At 45.8% G+C, this 16,756-nt stretch overlaps 1 protein-coding gene and 1 pseudogene across 2 annotated transcripts in view; both read right to left on the bottom strand.

Annotated features, from left to right (window-relative positions):
* Positions 1-1,790: 1,790 nt before the first annotated feature.
* LOC149325700 (uncharacterized) lies at positions 1,791-8,294 on the bottom strand (annotated as a pseudogene).
* Positions 2,550-16,756, bottom strand: part of LOC149325701 (uncharacterized) — a 94,612-nt gene continuing 80,405 nt past the window's right edge. The window contains exons 4-5 of one of the 2 annotated variants that reach the window (XM_089563640.1): positions 7,103-7,180; positions 2,563-2,666 (exon numbers count right to left, since the gene is read on the bottom strand). The gene's annotated coding sequence lies outside the window, so the exon portion shown is untranslated. Of the gene's footprint in view, positions 2,667-7,102; positions 7,181-16,756 lie in introns of both variants that reach the window. The other variant, XM_089563638.1, reaches the window with a different exon arrangement.

The raw sequence follows: 16,756 nt of genomic DNA on the forward strand, positions 1-16,756 counted from the left end.
GTGGCACTGACACGTACTTGAAATGAACGGTTGGACAAAAAGTCACTCAAGCATTTCAGCATCCTTCCGCGCATGCTGAGGTCTCTAACGTCCCGCAGAATGCCGAACCTCCATGTGGTGCCATAAGCTTTCTCTAAATCAAAAAAGACCGCAAGACAGTGTTGTCTGTGTATAAATGCTTCTCAAACTGTGTTCTGAAGGCGGACAAGATGGTCGTTTGTAGAGCATTTTTTTTAAACCTACACTAATGAATGTCGAGAAGTTCACAGGAATCAAATACAAACATTATCCTAATGTTCAAAAGATTTTCAAAGGATTTTGCATATAGTCTTGTCAGGGCTATGGGCCTGTAATTGCACGGGATGTAGACAGCTTTCCGGGCTTCAACAATGGTACCACAATGGCCTTTTTCCAAGGCTCTGGTATCTCTCCTGATACCCAAGTTTTGTTAAAAAATTTTAGAAATGATACTACAGCGGGTTCAGACAGATGGGCAAGCATATCGTAATGAATGCCATCTGGTACTGGTGCTGTCTTTTTACCGGAAGAAAGTACGCTCTTAATTTCTTGCGTAATTGGACTATTATATGCTTCGTGAGCATTGCCTGTTGTCGGCAGTTTCAGTCTTTCAACTGTGTTTTTATATTTTAAAAATGATTCTGTATAGTTAGAGGAACTCGATATAGTGGAAAAATGTTCACCTAATATATCTGCTTGTTCTTTTATATTTGTCTGCACACCAGGAGCCGACAGAAGAGCCGACCACATGTTTTTATGATTCTGTCGTACTATTCCTGAAAATTGAGGTATAGCTAAGTGTGCGGCAGCGAGAATACAAGTTGTGAACTTTTCATTTATTTCATTGACATTAAGATTCTCTAAAACAGTTTTTTCTAAAGTGGCTTGTGTTCTACAAAGTTGCCAATCTGCTAAATGAAGCTTCCAACGCCGTGGTTTTGTCGGGATTACTGATGGTTGTATGGTGATGTGTGTCGCACTAGGGATAGAGGCAACTACATGGTGGCAGGAACAAGAAGAACAGGAAGGGTTTATTAGCACGCCCTTTTATAGGCGATGGAGGCGGGCGGGGCAGTAGCAGTGCCAAGCGTACTGTTTGCGGTAGCACTGATAAGACAATGCGCTGACACGATAAGGCAGACAGCGCATGCCCGATACATCCTCCGAGGGGTAATGAAAACGACAAATGTTCCAGCTATTTGATTAAAAGCAGCGTCGTACTGAAGACGTTGAGGTGGCTTTGCTGTCCGTGCCGACCTTCTTGGAACCGGTGTGGGCCCAGGCAAAGTTAGTGGCATATGGTTCCCAGAGCCTCCGAGCGCCGAGCTGTCGGTGGCGGACTGTTGCCGAGGGAAGTCAGCAGATGTTCGTGCTGTGGCACCAGGCGAGATATTTGGAGCAGATTGGCCGGAGTTATCCGCTTCACGCTCGGACGAACTGCTGTCGTCATCACTAGTGTCTTCTGCACACTTCTCACGGGTTTGCAGAAGATGCCGCCTATTGCGCCTAAACACCCGCCGATCCTCGGTTTGCACTTTGTAGGACCTGGGAGCCGCAGTCCCAACGACAGTGCCTTTTTTTGACCATGTTTTGTCCTGGATCCTCACGACAGAACCTTCAGCCAAAGGTGGCAGAGGCTTTCCGCCACACTTCTGATGGTGCTTCTTGACCACAGTTGTCTGCACAGCGCCAAAATCTGGAAAATTAGCTCTCAAGCACCTGCCTTGGAGAAGTTCCCCAGGTGATCGGCCGTCCTCCAGTGGCGTACAGCGCTAGGCCAGCAGACCTAGCCAGAAGTCTTCCTGTGAATGTTCACATTTCTTCGTGATCCGCTTTACCACCTGGACATCTTTCTCTGCCAGTCCGTTGGATTGTGGGTAGCGGGGGCTGGATGAGACGTGAGTGAAGTCGTATGCTCTTGCAAAGGCTGCGAACTCGTGACTGGCAAATTGTGACCCGTTATCGGTGCACACTTCAAGTGGTACGCCGTACCTCGCGAACAAGGCACTGAGTCCAGAGATTGCCGTCCTTGCAGTAGTGTCGAGAAGTTTCTCAACTTCTGGGAAGTTAGAAAACGCGTCAAATGCCAGGATGTACGAGCTTCCCCCAAAAGAAAAAATATCAACACCAACGCGATACCACGCACATCGAGGAACTGGGCGCATCAGCATTGGTTCTTGCGCTTGCTTGTAAGCAAATTCGCGGCAAGTCGGGCAACCCTTGATCAATACACTGATGTCACTGCTGAGACCGGGCCAAAAAAGACGACGGACTCTTTCTTTGTATTTCTGTAGACCCAAATGCCCGGCATGAATTCTCGCTAAAATGCCACGCCGCATGGATTTTGGTATCACCACCTTCGTGCCTTTTAACAATATCCCATTTACGACGGAAAGCTCAGAAGAAAATGGTTTAAGTTCCCCGTCGACATTCTTGCCAGTTTCCAGGCAAGAAATGACTGCCTGGAGGTAGTCATCGCGGGCAGTTTCATTTACCTGCTGTTGACATGTTGTCTCCATGACCATGTAGCCCAAGGCGGCAACTGCATGTACCTCCACGTCGTCAGTTGCGCCAGTGGTGTCGTCTTGAGCAACCGGCGACGATCGTGACAGCATGTCTGCCAAGATGAGGTGCTTTCCTGGGACATACTGCAATACAAAGTCGTATTTCAAGAGTTTCAAAAAAAACCTTTGGAGGCGGGGGGGGGGCATGTCACAAATTCCTTTTGCAACTATAGAAAGTAGAGGTTTATGATCTGTCTCGATGAGAATCTTCTGTCCGTAAATGAACTAGTAAAACTTGTCGCAGCCAAATGAAATGCTAAGCGCCTCTTTTTCAATCTGAGCATAACGCTGCTCAGCTTGCGTTAGCACACGAGATGCATAAGCCACTGGCCACCATTGGCCGTTGTGGCTCTGCAAAAGGGCGGAGCCCACGCCGTCTTTCGATGCGTCGCAAGTTATCTTATGGTGTCTTCCACTGGTCGTTTCAGATCGCTCTAGAGCGGTCTGAGATGCAGCCGCACGTTCGGCTGGTCGAAATCAAGCGCTCTGACTACATTCGGCTGCTTCTTTCAGAGCGGCCGCCTCCAGCTCAGAGCGCTCTGAGGCCGGAGCGGCCCCGAGATGTGTTCACGTGACAGAGCCACTTCCGCCGTTTCGCGGAGACGGATGCGAAGCCAGGGTAGCCACGGCACACCACGACCGGTCTGGCGAGGCCTAACGCGTCAGTTTTTACGCATCCGTAGAAGCAAGTTTAGGCGCTTTAGGTATTACAGGCAGTTAAAACGTCCCTGCTGTGTGGCTCTGTGAGGCGAAATGTCGAAAAGAAGACGAATCATTGCGCTGGGTACGCCATCTGTGTTGCTGTCACATCTAGGGCATCACAACAGCGACTACAGCAGCAGCAGCTCGGACGAGGACGACGGCGCTGTTTACAGGACAATGTTTCAAGAACTCTTTAGTGTTCCTCCGTGTGTACCAAAGGTTCAGGATTACATCTGCATAGTGGTGCAACACTACTCCGGAGAAGAGGTAAGAATTTGTGTTCGTGTATGTGCCGATATGCAATGATGAATGAATAGAGCTTGCGTTATATAGCCCCCAGTGGATGGAGCCCTTAGTCCAGGGCCCCATTAGCTGCTGCAATCCGGCTTGCGCGATCGATCAGTCATATGCAGTGATGTTTTACAGTTCCACAGGAACTTCCGACTGAGACGCCAGGCCTGCTATGACCTCATTGGCAGGTTCGAGAAATCGGACTTCTTTCCATCCGATAGACACCATGGCGGTTCTCCAGCAAAGACGCCAGAGGAAAACATTCTTTCCTTTCTCTGGTGAGCTTCGTTTTAAACACCAAAAAAGTGATACGTTTGGCGGGCACGCGCATAATGCGTTATTAGAATTATTAGAATCCTGTTATTAGAATCCAGTATGTTTTTATTTGGCATACAAGGTTTGGTTCATGGGATTTACCGTCGAAAACAACTCAGGCTATGAGAGACACCGTTGTGAAGGGCTCCGGCATCGCACAGTACACGGATGCATTGCGTTTCGCCTCCATCGAAATGCGGCCGCCGCAGCCGGGTTTGAACCAGGGTATTCCGACTCAGAGGCATAGCGCCCCTAAGCACTGAGCCACCGTGGCGGGTATTTGGCATGCGAGGACACGTTAAAAACATCTTATGCAAGACCACGTGTAAGACTGAATACCAGAAGCACGGCTTACTCCAACAGCTTTGTTGAAGTGTCTTACTTTCTATTCTCTTGTGTGTTCATCTCATAACTGCAAGAATGTTTGATCTAAGCTGGTTTGATAAATTATAATCATTCGCGTTGCAATTTATTTAACAGGTATGCAGCCAACAAGGCATCGATGCGTGAGTGCTCTGCACTGTTCAACATGGCAGAGTCGACCCAGCTAGTGGTCATCAACAGGGTCCTGGATTTCCTGTGCCAGATAGCCCCGAATGTAATTCACTTCTCATCCGACAAGCACGCACTGGCCAAAGATTTCCTGAATGTGAGTGTTTAAATCTCTCTCAGGCTCCTCTTAAGCCTAGAACAACCGATTGACTAGTGCCATGCCCATAATTTTAGGCTTTTTTTTTTTCAATCGTAACACATCAAATTAAATGCTGCAATCATTCATGCATTGCATTTTCTAGCTTCTTACTCAAGCTTTAAAGAAAATACTTCTTTAAATGTCAAACTGTAGCCAATAGAAAACGCTCAGACGCATGAAGTAGTGACCGTTAGGTTTTGCTTACATTTGCACACTGCCTTAAAATGGAGGTATCAGAGTAAAATCAAAAGTACCACATGCTGCTTCTATGTAGGCTGTATTCTCCCATTGCCACAAGGTTATAGCTCCATGCTTAAGATGTTACATTGATCAACTCTGCAGAAGACCTACCTTTCCCCTAGTAACTGTAGCTCTCTCGTCTTTTCCAGCTTGCAGGCTTTCCCAATGTCATTGGGTGCATTGACGGAACATACATCCCAATACGCTGCCTAAGCAACAAGATCAGATCAACCTACATCAATAGACATGATCAAGTCTCAATCACTATGCAAGGCATATGTGATGCAAGAGGGAGATTTCTGGATGTGTTCACCGGGCCACCAAGCAAAGTGCATGATGCTCGAGTTCTGAGGTTGTCTCCAGTGCATGAAGACTTGTCAACAGTGTGTGAAGTGAACAAATTTCACATTCTGGGTGACGCTGCCTATCCCATTAGGGAGCACTTGTTAACGCCTTACAAACACTATGGGCCAATGACAGCAGCCAAAGTTGCCTATAACCAACGCCATGCAGCAACTAGGGTCATTATTGAAAATGCCTTTGGCATGCTTAAGCAAAGGTTTCGGCAGCTCCGTTATGTAGAATTCACAACTGTGGATAAAATAACAAAGTTTGTTATATCATGCTTTGTTCTACATAACATATGCTTGGATGCAGGAGATTTTGATGTCAATGATTTGCTCACAGATGCTGAAAGAAATGAACGCAGAACTGATGCTACCCTTCACAGCAGGCTCAGCCTAGCAGAGTTAAGGGCAAGTCGACAGCCAGTGTCTGCAAGTGAAAGCGCTCTTCGCAGATTGGGTAAATTGAAGCGAAATGCTTTAGCCGAGAGTTTCTAAGCTGCTTCCACAGAGACTGCAACCTTTTTTTTGTGAAAAGATTTATTGTACGCTGCAAAAGCATTTCATAAATAGACGTTTGGCTTTATGAAAAATGAGGTTGAAGTATTGCACATTGCAACAGCGTTTTACAAATAAAGGTTGGTAAATGAAGTGTTGCGTCCTACTTTTCTGCTAGTAAGACATGATGTTGGGCTAGTCGGTTCATGGTTAGAGCGAAACAAAACTGCGCGAAGAAGACGGGACAAAAGAAAGGCCTTTCTTTTGTCCCGTCTTCTTCGCGCAGTTTTGTTTTCTGCTAGAGTGCGCAAAAATGCCATGTGCTCTGAATGAGCTTTTAGCACCTCCCGGTGTCGTCGCTCCTTCCTTTCTTCTCTTTCTTCCTTTTTTTTTCTTTCTCACTGTTCAATTTGTCCATCTGTTCAAAGAACAGCTGCATATGTTGAATTCTCGTATTGCTTGCGCACATCCTGCGGTCAGCCCTTTTCTTCTTTGGTTCTTCGTCGTCCCGAGACTCTGTGCTCAGTTTCAATGAGCTGTCTCCCGATGTCAGGGGCAGGCTATCGTCGCTCATCTCCTAAGCTTTGCAGAACGTCTGTGCTTGTCGACGGTCGAGGCGTTGATTTACTGTGAGATGCTTTTTTGTGCCTCACCATGTCCACGCCACGCGGCACTTCCGGCTCAAGACTGTCATCCAGAGCCTTGATGGCATTGAATTCTTCCTCATACTCAACGCGGCAGCGGGAATTGCGTTGTTATGCTTAACTTCATTCATCTTGCGCTTTGAAAGCGTTTTGAACCGCGTTTCACACTGCACGGCATTGCGGTGTATCCCCAGAACACCGAACATGTCGCATGAAATCTGTTCAAACATTGCATGCTTGCTGCGGAATTTCTTCAGTGGGCCCACTTGTCTAGCATAGCGTGCATAGTAATCCAGCAGCAACTTCGTTTGACTTTCATCCCATGCAGCTGCACTGGAGAAGAAACAAGAGAAATAAGATTGACATCTTTGACTACAAAGTCACATGTTTTAGTGGCTGTTGAAATGCTTTCAATGTTCGTTACACCTGGACATTTAGCTTCATGCAGACCTTTTTGGGTACGTTGCAAAAGGTGAAACTGTCGAGGTTGTCCGAACAAGCAACAATTATTTTATCCATATGCTCATCCATGCTTACTATATGAACTTTTTTCTCCCAAGCATATTCACCACACCAAGTCAAATGAATGAATGCGTGCTCTTTGCAGGTACGTGCATAAAAATAAGAATGCAGCCGCAGCATTAAAGCCCAACAGTGATCGACAGACAAAACAGACAAATTGTTTAAATGCATGTAGGGTAGCCAACTTGGCTTTGTCATTTGTGTATGCACTCATTCAGCATTAACATGCATTCTGAAAAGTGAGTTGAGTATCATTTGTGAACTAAAACTAACCAATTGAGAGCACTTTTTCACTCAGCTCCTTTTCTGAGGCCCCATCCACAACTTCAGGGGTTGTTCGGTCTTCCTCCCCTGTGTAGAGGAAAATCAATACAACATAAAATAAAGAGCGTGATGTGCAGCGACTAGCGAGGTAGGTGCTGAATGCTACACAACTGACACGGGTAATGTGAACACTGATTGAATGCATCGATTGCTAGGGCATTTGTGCTGACCACGTGAAAAATCATTTCTCGCGCCAGTTGTATTTTGGTGAAGGCTTATTCCAACAGCACAAATAATTCTGTTACTCATTCCCGGGCAGACAAACTGCACCGAAGTTTTTCTGGAGATGGTAATGCAAGGGATAAACTATGCACAAATATCCTTTGTCAGCCGCTACAAAATGTGCAGAGCACGAGGGAAAGGCAAAAAAAAAACGTGAAGTTGAAAGCACTCATACGTGAGCAAATGTTATTGTCCGAGAGCAGATTGTAGCTATTTCGCGCAGTTTATTTTTTTTTATGCGAAGCATATTACTAGAGCTACACTACAGCCTGTCGAGCGCGGCGGTGGAGCTACCATTGACCTTTAGCGTGACAACATGACGTCACAGCAGAGGAGAGATGGGCTGCCGGCTCGCGCGGTCGGCCGCGGTGGTGGAGGCTCCACATCAGAGGCGCGGCGGCTGACCACGTGACGCTACAGCAGCGGTATAAAGCTGAGCTTGCCTCGCTCTCCGGGCACTTAGGAGGCGGCCAGGTGTTGGGATGCCGCCTAGAAGCAGGGCTGATTTGAACGAGAAGCGAAAGCTTCAGCGTGCCACAGAGACCGATGAAGAGCGGGATGAACGTCAACCAAGGAAAGCCATGTATTACCAAGCCTAGCCATCAATATGCTTCGCATCTGGCTAGGCTTAACCTTAGCTAAGCCTCAGCCATTTTTTTACTTCTCGCACCAGCATTCACACGTAGTACGAATGCCAATGCGTAGGATATTCGCTATATCATGCGCACTTAGGGCAGAAAGCACAATGCTGCCTTCGGCATCATCGCTGGAAACTTTCACAGCCTTCTAGTAGAACTGTGGCAGGTCCGTTTTCCCCCACACCTGCCGCCATTAAGCGCGCGCTGCGAAAAGGCGCCAAACCACGTTGTCCGTACTGAAGACGAATAAGGCTGGACTTACCGTCCACTGTGGCAAACATCACGACTTCGGCAGGTGAAGGGCTTTCGGGGCGTTGAGGGGTTGCCGCGGCATATCCAGAGTGGTACCACGGGACACTCATTTTTTTTTTTTCGACGCGAGCCGAGGCGGAGACAGCTGAGGCAGCGATACAGGTTCAGCGGCGTGGGCGGTGCGGACTGTGTGATTGCTGCCGTTGACACCAGCGGCAGCGGCGGAACCACTGCGGTGTGGCGGTTCCGGAAGTTACGTCCTTTTTCTGCTTCCTGCGCTTTCGCTCTGAAAACTTGCTGACTATTCGGCTTGACCGGTCTCGCTATGCGCTCGGAGCTAGAGCGGCTCTCACTTTACGAAATCCGAAGCGGATCGTGGGAGCGATCAGTCGAAGACACCATTGGATTCTTTTCGGGGATCAAAGATGGCTAACACGGGAGTCGTGCTTAAAATCTGGACGACACTTTTCCACTCCCTCGTGTGGTTTTCAGTCCACTGCAACTCTGAGTGCGACTTGATAAGGGCTCGCAGCAACACGGTTCGCTCAGACAGGCGCGGAACGTATTTGCCAAAATAGCTCAACACACCGAGCATGCGCTGAACATCGGATTTGTTCTTGGGCACTGGCGTTTGCAGCAAACTTTCCACAAGCTTTGGGTTTGGCGAGATGCCCTTGCGTGTGATGATATCGCCTAGGAACTGCACTTGGTGACGCAAAACTTGCATTTCTCTGCGTTGAACGTTAGGCCGGCTTTTTCAGCTGCTTTCATTGCTGCCACTAGTCTCTGGTCATGCTCTTGCTTGGTTTCGCCCCACACCCAAAATATCATCGATGTAAACGTGTACACCGTGAAGGCCATCGAAGACTTCACTCATCCGCTGTTGAAAAACTTCGGGAGCAGATGAGATACCGAAAGGCAACCGGAGATAACGGTATCTTCCAAAGGGTGTAGAAAAAGTGCATATTTTGTACGTCTTTTCGTGAAGTGGTATCTGGTGAAAACCAGAATTTGCGTCCAAACAGCTGAAATAGGCTGCGCCGGCCAATTCCCCTTCCATGTCCTCACGCTTTGGGAGCTGGTAGTGCTGCCTTTTTACGTGCTCGTTTATTTTCCTTGGGTCCATGCAAACCCTAAGTTTGCCATCCTTTTTCTTAACCAAAACCAATGGGCTTACCCAGTCTGTCGGGCCATCCTGTTTGACGATGACGCCTGCACGCTCCATTCTACGCAGCTCCTCCCGAAGTGGTTGTCGCAGGGACAGGGGTACCCGTCGAGCTGGTTGAACAACTGGAATCACGGATGGTTCCATGACCATGCTGTATGGTTGCTTCAGGCAGCCTAGCCCCTGAAAGACATGTTTGAAATTCTTGAGAGCTTGGTACTCCGAAGCATTTACAGTAGCCACCGTGCGATGGACAAATCCCAGAGCTTCGCTTGCATCTAGTCCCAGAATGGCTTGACGGCCATTCTTTACAACAAAGAACTTCACGGTGGCGGAAGCGTTACCGATAGTTACTTCCTGTGTCGTTGTTCTGAAGTGACTTATGACACCCCCGGTGTAAGCTCTCAGAACCGCACTTGTGGGCGTTAACTGCTGTGACTCCCGAGTCTTGCGGTACATACAGAATGGTAACAGACTGGCCTGGGACCCGGTGTCTACTTTGAAGCAAATATTTCTTCCGGCAACTTGTGCTTCCACTATCCAGTCTTTGCTGCTTCCTTTTTCAGTTCCTACTTCTAGAATGTCAAAGTCGTCATCGCTGCTGTGTTTACTAACTTGTTCAACTTTAGATAGTCCTTCACAGCAAACCGCGAAGTGGTGAAGTTTTCGACATTCATGGCACTTTTTCCCGTAGGCTGGGCACTGTGTGGGCCTGTGCCGCCGGTTGCACTTTTTGCAATGGTACTGCTTCTTGCAGTCATCACTTTTGCTTCGCGATGGTGGCGCATGCCTTGAAACAGCATCGACCCTGTCATCCGCGGCTTTCCAGACCTCGTTTCGTTGTGCGAGAGACTCTGCTACCTTGCACAATTCTTCAGCTTTAAGCAACGTTAAAGATTTCTCTTGAAGCATTTTCTCGCGCAACCGAAGCGTGGCCTTGCAATAAAGAAAAAAAAAGCGTGGCCTTGTGGTAGAGCATCCGCCTCGCATTCGGGAGGTGGTGGGTTCGATCCCCAGTGTCGCCGGGTACCCACCGGTTTCTTTAATGGGTACAAGATTTCCACTGGCCTGGTGCTCGGCTCTTCTAGGGTGAAATGCTTGGGAAAAGGGTCTTAGACCAAACAGTTGCCTTGCCGGCCAAACAGTTCCCCCGCCAAGCAACCATAAGTCCGCCTTGTGCGGCGTAAGCCCAATTTGTGGCCCTTTTTTCGTGCCAAACACGATCTGATCCCTGATCAGCGAATCATGCTGATCTCCGAAATTGGATTGCGCGGCTTGCTTTTTGAGGTCCCGGACAAACTTCTCGAAAGGTTCTCCATCTGCCTGCTTCCTTGAGCGAAACACATAACTTCGGGGATGACAGGCTAATTTCCACAGGCTGATGATCGTTTCCATACCGGTTGTCTAAAACATCCCATTTAAAATCGCTAAAAGCAGATGGATAACTAAAAGACAAATCTAAAACACACATTCTTCCTGAGCTAGGACAGCAATAAGCGGGCTTACCGGTGTTTAGTAGACAAATATTATTAGAAAGTATAAAATCCTCAACGACATGACCCCTGCTATCCGTTTTCTCACTGTCCTCAGAAAAGATTGTGCATTAAAATCTGCCACTGCCAATTATGGCTCGGCAACTGTTCTGAAAGGTTCTCTAATTAATGGTGTGTTACTTCGTGGTGCGGTTGAAGATATATGAAGCAAAGTGTGATGGTTTTGTGAGCAACCACAGTGGCTGCTACGGCTTCAAATCTAGTTTTCAGTTTGAGCCTGCGAGCTGCTACTCCAGGCTGCACAACGATGGCTACGCCTCCCGAGAGTCTACGCTCCTTTTCTCGGTCATGGCGGAAGACAGTGTATTTCTTTAGCACCTTTATGTGCCGAGGACCTAAATTGGTTTCCTGCAGGCATAAAGCAACAGGAAAATTTGTGCTTAAAATGTCTTTTATATCAGTGTAGTTATTTACGAGTCCTCGGCAGTTCCAGTGTATTATAAAGCCGTCTTTATGTTCGGTGCGCGTGAAGAGAAAACTGAATTAACTTGGATTCGGCCCCGTGACTCGGGACCTCCAATTTTTCGATCGATCCAAGGAGCTTCGCCGTCCGTCCGACGTGGACGGCACGGGGCTGCCTTGGGTTGTGTCCATCGCCTCGGCAGAGGCGCTGGACGACCGTGCAGGAGGCATGTTGATTTTCAAGGTAGACCTCGACCTGTGGGAAGAGGTCTTGAGGCAGGCCCGCCGACCCGGGGGTCTGCGTTGCTTCCTTTGGGGTTTGCGGAGTAGCGCTGCCTACTCCACACGGGGGCGCGGATGGCCCCGCCACAGGCTCACTGCGTGTGGCCTGGACAGGTGCCGAAGCCGGGTGTGGTGTGCCGCGCCCACGCACCACATCGGCGAAGTATGCTTTTGCGCTGAGGGAGAATGTGTTTGTTTGAGCACATCGTCTTCGTGCTTCCTTGAAAGAAATGTTTTCAGTAGTCTTGAGAGTAATTATTTCTTTTTCTTTCTTCCAGGATGGACAAGGCCTGGAGTAGGCAGCATGGACTCTTTCACAGTTTGCACACCGCGGTGTAGCAACACATTCTTCAGATTAGTGTTCCTTCGACGAGCATTTTGCGCAAGTTTTGCGGCCGCGACAACTCTGTGAGCCATGGCCGAATCTCTGACAATTGAAACATCTTCGTGTGTTGGGTATATATTAATTTATTTATTTCAAGATACCCCTAAAGGCCCTCTTCACGAGGGTATTACATAGGGGTGGTAAAAATTACAAGTTGTATACATAAAAGGAACATTTAACATGAGTAACAGGGCAAAAAAGAAGCAAGAAAAGAGCAATAACTGGTAGTCAGGAACAATCGAAATGTGGCGGAACAACAAGACGCAAAAAAACAAAAAAAAAATAAAAACATCGGAATAAACAGAACGAAAAGCGAAACTCAAACATATTACGGTGAACAGAACATAACTAGAAGAAAACTACACATCGCTTTGATTTTTTAAAAGTTCATGAAATGATGTCGCGTTAGTTTCAGTTGCGATTGTGGAAGCCAGCCGGTTCCAATCAATAATGGTTTTGGGTATGAATGATTTGGCAAAACTTGAAGTGCGACATGTGATGCGTTTGATCTTGAAAGGATGGTCACGGCGTGGAAACACTGCTGTGGGTAAGTGAAAGAAATCGTCGTGAAGGAAAGGGTGATGGTAAATTTTGTGAAAAAGAGTTAATCGGGAGAGTTTACGACGATGGGAAAGGCTGCCAAGACCAGCACGAGCTTTTAACGCCGTGACGCTAGTAAAACGTGAGTAGTCGGAATAAATGAAACGAGCAGCACGGTTTTGCAGGGATTCTATGTTATCTTTGATGTAGGCTTGATCTGGGTCCCATTTGCTATTAGTCCAAATAAGCTACTGCTACTGCTGCTGCCCTTGGCGTCTTTTCTTGTTCGGTTTTTTGGCCGTCACTTGCTAAAAGTGCGTTATGCCTGATAAGTGCTCGTCCTGCCATGAAGTCTTTGATAAAGACGACTTGATAATGACATGTTCTGAATGTGACTTGCAGTTCCATCTTGGAAAGTGCAGTGGCATATCAGAACGGTCCTTTCGACAAATGAAAGAATCAACTAGAAAAAAACAAAAATGCTCATCTTGCAAGCCTTCTGGAAGCGAACATGAAACACAAAATCCGTCTGAAAATATACATGCAGAGCTGGCGAAAATCAACAGAAAGCTGTCCCTAATTCCGGCACTCGAAGGTAAATTGGATAAATTGATGAACTTGCAGGAAACTGTTGCAAGTATCGAGAAATCCGTCCAGCATTTGTCGGATACTTATGACGACATAAGAACCACACAAAACAGGCACGACCAGGAAATTAGCGACCTGCGTCGACGGGTAGAGGCTATGGAAAGTTCCCCAGAACTGGAAACTGTGCGCGGACTAAAACAACAGATAAACGATCTAGAGCAGTACAGTCGAAGGCAAAACATCGAAATCCACGGTCTTAAGCCACAGGAAGATGAGGACATCTTGGAAGAAGTAAATAAAATAGCTCAGCACCTTGAAATCGCAGAACTGTCTAAAGATGACATTGAAGGATTGCACAGACTGTCCTCTAAACCCGGCAGGCCAGATGTGGTAATTGTCAGATTTGTGTCGCGAGCTCTCAGATCAAAATGGTTTAAAAGAAGGAAGCAGTTGCAGACTAAGAAACCTGGAGTCATATTCTTTGACAACCTGACGGCAACCAACAAGCGTCTGCGCTGGCTCGCGAAACGTAAAGCGAAAGAAAATGGGTATCAGTACGTTTGGATTTCAGAAGGACGAGTCTTCGTGCGCAAATTCCCTGGTGCAACTGCTGTCAGGATCTAAAACGAAGATGACCTCGAACAAATTGTCTAGCGTTCAGTTCATGCACAGTGCGGCATCCAAATCAAATCATGGCCACTTACACGACTGAATCCTTTAACAGACTGTATAACAGTGAAAACTGGTTGCGTGGGAAGCACGTTGCTGTCTTTCATATGAATGCGAGAAGCCTCCGGAACAAACATGTGGAAATCGAAACATATCTTTCTCTTATTGCATGTGCTTTTGACTTCTTGGTTTTTACAGAAACTTGGTATTCTGATAGCTCAGAGGTACTCAGTTTTTGTGATTATAGACACGTTTCTGTTTATCGCTCGGAAAGACGCGGTGGGGGCGTTTCCATTTATGTTCGGCAGCATCATCTGTTTGAATGTTTGCAAGATTTCACATTCAAACACGTTGATTGACCTGTGTTTTACAAACATTCCAAAGGATATAACTTTGTCCGGTGTCCTTTGTTCTGATATTAGCGACCATCTATCTATATTTTCAGCCCTTCCAATAGATGAAAATTTTCAAAGTATCAAATACACTAGAAGGCATATTAATCACCAGAGTGTCAGTTTTTTCACGTCTTTAGTTGCTAGCTCACAATGGGTAAATGTGTACTCTGAAAGTGATCCCTCTCAGTCATACGATGCATTCATTTCCACACTACAACACTGCTATAATGCTGCCTTCCCTTTATCAACTGTGCTTCAGTACAAAAAAGCCCGGAAACCATGGATAACTAAGGATCTTTATAAGCGCATCAAGCAGAAGGAAATAATGTTTAGTCTGTTTCTGAAAACACGTGACGTTGAAACACTGCATGAATTTAAACGCTTCAGGAACAGGTTAAATTCAGATTTAAAAAAAGCCAAATTCGCGTTTTTTCAACATAAACTTGAGAACTTATCGCGAAATAGCAGCAGAGCGTGGAAAGTTTTTCGCGAGTTGACCAATGCTCCTACAGCAGACTTACCATCTGAATTACAAATAAATGGAAAAACATATTCTCGCGAATCGCTAGCCGGTCTGTTTAATGATTATTTCATAAATGCCGGAGCTCCAGTGACCATTCCCGATAACCAACCAGAGTGCAGCCCTTTATATTATATTAACGATGTCATAAATGACAGTGTATTTCTTACTCCTACTTCTGAAGATGAAGTTATTTCTCTGTTAAGTTCCCTTGACAACAAATCCGCAGCTGGCGAAGATGATATTAAAGCCCTACCGATTAAAGGAGTTGCTAGTGTTATCGCAAAGCCCCTAACCCATATTTACAATCAAATGTTATCCCTTGGTGTTTTTCCACAAAGATTAAAAATTGGTCGTGTTACTTTAATACACAAAGGTGGTCAATACAATGAGTTAAACAATTACAGACCAATCTCAGTCTTATCACTGTTCTCCAAAGTTGCAGAGCGTATCCTATATAAACGATTTAGTACCTTTTTATTGTCAAAGAAAGTTATTGTCGAACAGCAGTATGGATTTCAAAAAGGGAAATCAACAGAAACTGCGCTGCTGCGCATTAAGGACAAAATCATTCGGAATATTGAAGCTAAGTTATTTACAGTTGGAATTTACTTAGATTTTCGGAAGGCATTCGATTCTATACAGCACCATATCTTGTTGAACAAGCTTGAAGCATATGGCTTTAGAGGCATCACACAAAGTCTTATACGCAGTTATCTGCATGAGAGGTCCCAGTTCACATCCATACACGGCATTGCATCGGGGAAAGGTAACATTAAATACGGCGTTCCTCAGGGCTCTGTACTCGGGTCGCTATTATTTGTCCTGTATATAAATGACATCGTTAAAATTTCGTCAGCGGAAGAAGTGTTGCTCTATGCTGACGACACAAGTGTATTTTTTTCCGGAGAGAGCCTTGAGGAACTTGAGGCGACGTCAAACGCATGGCTGCATGAGCTTACTTTGGGTATTAACAAACAAGCTTCAAATAAATACAAAGAAAACAAAATATATAATATTTTCTTCAAAAAATAAACCCAGTGTCTTCAACCTAAACCTGAACTTTAATGATGCATTGCTTAAGCGCGTAGATTGTCATTCCTTTCTAGGTGTTACTTTTCAGTCGAACTTGTCATGGTCCTATCATGTAGAAAATATAAGAATGAAAATAGCCAGATCTATTGGAATGTTATGCCGCCTTCGAAATCTCGTCCCTGCCAGGCTCAAAAAACAGCTTTATTTTTCACTTGTACACTAACACTTTAATTACTGTGCTTTAATATGGGGAACCGGAATTAAGACCGATAATGATAGATTATCTGCACTGCAGTGAAGGGCGATTAGAACATTACATAAAGATAATGTACACCCTGAAACCTTAATGAGAACACAAAATATCCGACCTTTTCACGAAATATACACAGAAATTATCTGCCTACATATTCTCTGAAGTATCAAGCAATTACACTAGATTTGTTAGTCATTATCTAAATAGAGATACTGGACACAATTTGCGTAGGACTTTCATTGGCATAGAAAAACCAAGGACAAATTATGCTAAACAGACAATTGATCATCAAATTATGAAACTATGTAATAATTACCCAGACATTCTCGAGATCGCAAAATCATGTAGAAGTCTGAGAACTTTCAAGCGCAGAATACAACTTCTTTTCCCTACAAATAGCTTGCCAAACATATACGAATAATGATTTCTAATTGCAAACTTATTGTGTTCTGGTTTCTATATTTGTGTACAAAGTGTTAACAATATGTGTTTTTCTTTTTGAACTTGCACCATGTGCATTTTTGTACGGTGATGACTGCTGTATCCAGTTGTATGTGTACTGTCTCCATGTATTTTGTAACCTGAATTGTATTTTGTAACCGCTGCTGTTGTGCCCAGTGGGGCCAGGGCCTCGTCAGGAGACAATTAACTCCTTTTGTCGTGCCCCACGGGCAGTACCATGTATTGCCCATTCAATAAACAAA

The sequence above is a fragment of the Amblyomma mixtum genome, chromosome 10 (genome assembly GCF_055824585.1).
Source record: "Amblyomma mixtum isolate Tamu chromosome 10, ASM5582458v1, whole genome shotgun sequence".
Lineage (NCBI taxonomy): Eukaryota > Metazoa > Arthropoda > Arachnida > Ixodida > Ixodidae > Amblyomma > Amblyomma mixtum.